This window comes from Canis lupus, chromosome 2 (assembly GCF_048164855.1).
Source record: "Canis lupus baileyi chromosome 2, mCanLup2.hap1, whole genome shotgun sequence".
Lineage (NCBI taxonomy): Eukaryota > Metazoa > Chordata > Mammalia > Carnivora > Canidae > Canis > Canis lupus.
This window is the reverse complement of record NC_132839.1, coordinates 24,126,691-24,132,690: the sequence shown is the minus strand read 5'-3', so window position 1 is coordinate 24,132,690 and position 6,000 is coordinate 24,126,691.

The following is a 6,000-nucleotide window of genomic DNA, read 5'->3' as shown; positions in this document are numbered from 1 at the left end:
TCCAAGGCTCGAACAATATATGATATACAAGTTCATGCCATCATGACTGACTGATGATTTCCTATTTAAATGGTTACTCATATGTCCTATCAGGTCATGATTGTTCATGTAGTGATATCAACTAGGCAAATCTTCACTGCACTGAGGAGATCAGCTACTCAACTCTATTTAATGTCATTCTTCCTTAACACTTACAGTAATTGCCTAGGGATGCTTAGACTTGCTTCTAACCAGGCCTGGTTATTCTGTGATGGCATCAAGACCCACAAACCTCTTCACATATTACAAAATATTTGTGTTCCTGAGTTATAATTTACTATAATTTATCTTGCCTATTACATATTGTGAAATATTTGGGGTTATGTTACATTTTTTACATTATAAATTAAGTCAGATGACTGTTAGACTGAATACCAATCATCTACAATGGAAGTCTTTGGAAAGATCACTTTACCAGCACTTACTGTTTAACCTGATTCAAATATTCTCCATTTTTTCCATATATCTCAATCGTATATTGCTTTCATTAATGAATTCGTGAAAAGAAACTCTGACCAAATAATGTTAATAGCAACCTCATATCAACTCACTTCTCCTAAAGAATAACTCCTTTTGCTCTGCTTTATTTCTGCCATACAGATACACAAACATGTAGAATTTATTTCCCTTTTATCTTACTAACCACAGCATATAAGCCCCATGATGTCTAGATCTTTTTAAAAATATTTTATTTATTTATTCATGAGAGACACAGAGAGATGCAGAGAGAGAGGCAGAGACACAGGCAAAGGGAGAATCAGGCTCCCCAGGGGGGAGCCCAATGTGGGACTTGATCCCAGGATCCCGGGATCACGCCCTGAGCCAAAGGCAGATGCTCAACCACTGAGCCACCCAGGTGTCCCTCTAGGTCTATTTTTTGTTCCACTGCTATATCTTCATTACCTACGAAAATATTTGGCACAATTTGAGGGTAAACTAAATACTTGTTAAACAAATTAAGAACAACATTTAGGGCATTATAGATTCATACATAGGGACTAGGACTGAAGGAATAGAAGAATGAGATGGAAATGTTTACCTTTGATTTCTCTGTCCACATCATAAAAATAAATACATTTATATTATTCTTAAGATGTGCATGTGAGCATGTGAAAGTTTAAATGGTCTCTATATAAATTCACAAAGTTAGTCCATGAACCATTTTACAATGGCAAGGGATCAGTTAGCATCATCATCAAAGAAACTTGTATAAAGGTCCTATATAAGAATAAACTGCAAGAAATGCAATATCTAATCTAATACAGCACATGCATCTGATGCAACCAATAGAGATGTATTAGGATGGTCAATGCCTGTTGTGTAAAAGCCAAATGATAAGTTCTCCTAGACTACCAAGAATTATGTTTCTCTTTATATCTCCTCTAACAAAAATTATATAATTTATTTAAATCAGAACATGATATTACATAAAAACTCCCTTGGAGTTAACTTAGTTATTAAATTCGGGAACCCGGTTTTTGCTCTAGATTTCTGATTTAATTATTATTTACTATTTGTCAACATGATTTTTTATTTTCTATCCCTATTCTAACATTTATTTGTTTTGGTGTTGTTTTTCAAGCTTCAAATCTGTTGCATGATATGGGCTTTTATAATAACTCTCTTTTTAAAAATGCAGACCATCATATTTCACTCATTACAGAAAAGTACTGGATTAAATAATATTGATTATTCATTAGCAAATCTTAATTAATTAATTAATTAATTAGTAAATCTTCTCCTTCATTAGTAAATCATCCAAAAATGGAATAATAGCTCATCTTGAGCTATTGTCATCTTGATGGACAGAGTCAAGCATCCTCCGAGCTACATTTTGCTAGTGTTTGGAGATTGATATTCTCTCCATAAGTTGCCTAAACCTAACTACAGGCCATGGCATATATTGTCTCTTTCCAACAAAGAGGTGAATGGACACATTCTCTGTTCTGGCTCCCCTGACTTCTAGGGAATAGCGGCTTTGATCAGTTCTTTGGAGTAATGGGCGTGGTTGAACATTAATCATCACAGGTTGTAGATCTAAGCCTCATTCTCCAACTCAGCATTCCGAGGAAGCCTTATACTTTGGCTTACTGAGCCAAAGAAAATAAGAAAGTGGCTGAGAGGGGAAAAAAAATCAAATAAATATTTAAAGGGTTAGCAAAAGACCAGAAGAGTGAATGAGAATACATCCACAGACACACAGCACTATGCAATTTTACATTTCTGAGGACAAAGATTCTGTAAACTTCTGAGAGGAGGAAAAAGATGGTCCACATACAAGATGTAAGGAATAATAATGGCTTTAAAGTTCTTAATACAACACTACAGGCATTCACTCTGCAAAAATACTTTGGAACATTTTACAGGAAATATCTAAATTCTTCACCTAGCTTAATATCAATTATGATTAAAGATAAAATGAAGTTATTTTCAGAAGTGTAAAATGTCAAACATTATCTCCCATTATCTTTTCTTAGAAGCAATTTGATATGCATCAATCAAAACAAAGGAGTAAACCTAGACAGAAAATATGATCTCATTTCAGAAAGAAAGAAACTGAGGACTACATGAGATGTTGGTGAAGGGAAGAATGATTAATGACAAATGCATACCAGACTGAAAGGAGGCGTAGATTAGTCTAGAGAAAGTCAGAAGCCTCTGGGAGTTCTTTAAGAATTTTTGAGTTCTTTAACAATTTTCAAGCTCTTCAAGAAAATTACATCAACAAATCTTGATGTACTGAAATAGTGAGAGGGGATTTAAACAACTGAAAGACAGTTGGGAGTTGAAATAGTGTCATTTTCATAAAAAAAATCTGCAAAAAGTTAAAAATGAGGAAGAACTCCAGAGAAAAAATTACGCAAGAAATGAAAATCAACTAATTTATATGTATATATTTGCATATATAAATGTTAGTGGGAGAAGGATTTATAGAATTAATGTAATATAGGGCAGCCCAGGTGGCTCAGTGGTTTAGCGCCGCCTTCAGTCCAGGGCCTGATACTGGAGACCCAGGATCGAGTCCCAGGTTGGGCTCCCTGCATGGAGCCTTCTTCTCCCTCTGCCTGTGTCTCTGCTCCCCCCCCCCCCACCGTGTCTCTCATGAATAAATAAAATAAAAAAAAAGATTAATGTGATATTAACAGATACTATTGGTAGCACCAAAATGATCATAAGGCCTTATTGGGAATGGGTGGGATGGTAGAGAAATTTGGGAGTGATACTTAGCCTTTTTTGTAGTATGTTCTGTAGAACTTTTAACTCCATAAATTCTGTTCATGGAGCTAAGATGCATATTTTTCCTGTTTGCCCAGGACTACCCATGTGTTTGTCTGTAGTCTTGGGATAATCATTAATAGCACACCATTCATTCTCAAACGATTCCTAGTCTGAATGATAAATTATAGTGTCACCATGATTTAGAGCAATAGGACTTATTTCTTGCTCATGTTAAATGTAAGGGTTACTGGTGGTTGTACTACTACTGCTTGTTTTTCCTTTATTCTAAAATCTAGGCTAAAAGAACAGCTCCCAGTAGGTTATGCTTTTCTTATGACAAAGGGGAAAGAGCAAGAGGGCAATAAATGAGCATCATGGCTCTTAAAGCTTCTGCCAGAGAAGGACACATCATCACTGTTGCTCATATTTATTGACTAAGGCAAGTCACATGTCTGAACCAGCTGTCAGGGGTGGGGGACAAGGAAGGTACTGCTTGTTATAGGGTAATAAGTGGTGATGTACACATCGCCTACAAGGAAGGAAGGTATAAGGAGAGGAGCGACAATAAATCTGTCACAGTACACACAAAAGTAATACTTGAAAAAATACAGTAGTTGTAGATAATATATGAATAATAGCTAAATAACTGCTGTGAGAATTTGGATTGAAATAATTTCTATTTTGCTTTTTATTTTACCCTAGGCTTAACATATATGGTCATATTTGGTACATCCATCATAAAATGGACATTTTTTAATGTCTGTTTTACAGATGATGTAATTCACATAAAAGGTTAAATAATCTGATCAATGTAATAATTTGATAGAAATAATAAAGCAATCTTGTTACATACTTGGTTGATTTGATCTTTGTAGATGTCTAGCTACTTCTTTCTACCACACCACATGCATCTACATAGAAGAAAAGAGGTGTAGAACCATCAGTGGTTTTGGAAACTTATTAAGTTGAAAGTGGTTTAAAATGAGGATATATTTCTTTTCACTGGACATGGGGTTTTACTTTGTTAATGCTGTAATAAATATTGATTCTTTGTTTTCTTACTTTGGAAAAAAATGAAGTCTGGTCCTACTACAACATTGTGTTAGGTGGTAAGTGAATGATTACAGAATGAGAAGTATAACAGCACTATGTGACTGCTGCTAAATATGTAGACTCAAAATATTGGTTTAAGACTCAATAATAAAAACATCTGAGTATAACTTTTGATGAAGTCAGTCTCCTACAGGGATAAAATGTGCTGTTCATATAACAAATACACGGGAGCATACAGAAGGTAATGAGACAATCACTTGTAGAAATTTTCATCCTCAAGCCAAATTTCTACCCTTATTAATTCACTTGTGCATTCATTCATTTAACAGTGTTTTAATAATTACTGTGCCAGTAAGAAAAATGTCCTGTGCTTTAAGAGCTCAAAATCATGTGGTGGAGGCAGAAATATATACAAGTAATTGTTAAAGAGTGAGATACATGCTAATACAAGTATATGCAAAAGGCTCAAATAACACAGGATGTGCCTGCGGGTTTGTGACATTTGAGTCAGAGTTAGAGAAAAGTGTGAATCTGCCAGGTTGCTCTCCAGAGAAAGAGGCAGGAAGAGGAGTAGAGAGCACAGGTTAGAGAACATTTCTTCATCGTGGAAGAAGAAATAAAACCCAAACATAGATATTCTCTTCACAGTTTTCTTTGAGATGAACCTTGCCAACGTGAAATTGTGTACCAGTGAATCTTACATCTCATTATTGGTTCTGCTTTATTCTTTTTTTGTTTGTTGTTTAATTTTTTATTTATTTATGATAGTCACACAGAGAGAGAGGCAGAGACACAGGCAGAGGGAGAAACAGGCTCCATGCACCGGGAGCCCGACGTGGGATTCGATCCCGGGTCTCCAGGATCGCGCCCTGGGCCAAAGGCAGGCGCCAAACCGCTGCGCCACCCAGGGATCCCTGCTTTATTCTTGACTTCCAAATGCTAGATATGAAAGTCTATCCTTGAGGAATCTCTAACTGGAAGGACCAGGGGAAAGAGGCATGATGGCTTCAATGCACAACGAAAAGACAGCGCTGAAGACTCCGAATGCCTTGAGCAAGAAATTAAAAACACGTAGTAAGAGTAGAAGCAGAAAAAATAGAGAAGGCTAGAAATTCTGGTGCCAGTAAAGGCACTGGAAAGGCAGGGAGGGTCAATCACGATAGGGCTTCCAATGTGAGAGGGTAAAGTTTTGATTTAAGATTGGGAAGCTTTTGATAGTGGAGAAACCCAAAATAACCAAGAAACACATCTGCTACATAAGATCAATGCCATTTTTAAAGCACCAGGATAAATTGGACTGAGTTGAATCTCCTGCTGTGATTCTAACACTCCCACCGCTCAGCTCTTCCCTAGTGAAGCTTTAATGGTTTTACAGAAGCTTTTATTTGTCTGGTAGTATCTAAAGAAGGCTCTCTGTTTTTAGCTGCCAATTCAAACAACCAAAATAACTTGGTTATTGTCTTGTCTCAGGCTTATATTCTTTGAGGTACTAGAGATTTTTCTCTTTCTGAGAATATTAAATTTGAAGTCCTTGACTTTGCTTAATAATTTGTTACTGATAGGGCATCATCCAAAACTAAATGGCATTTGTTATCAGATGAAACTGTGCTCTTACTAAATCTGAACAAACAATAAGCATGCTTGAATATTCACATATAGATAAATGAACATATATGGATATATGTCATG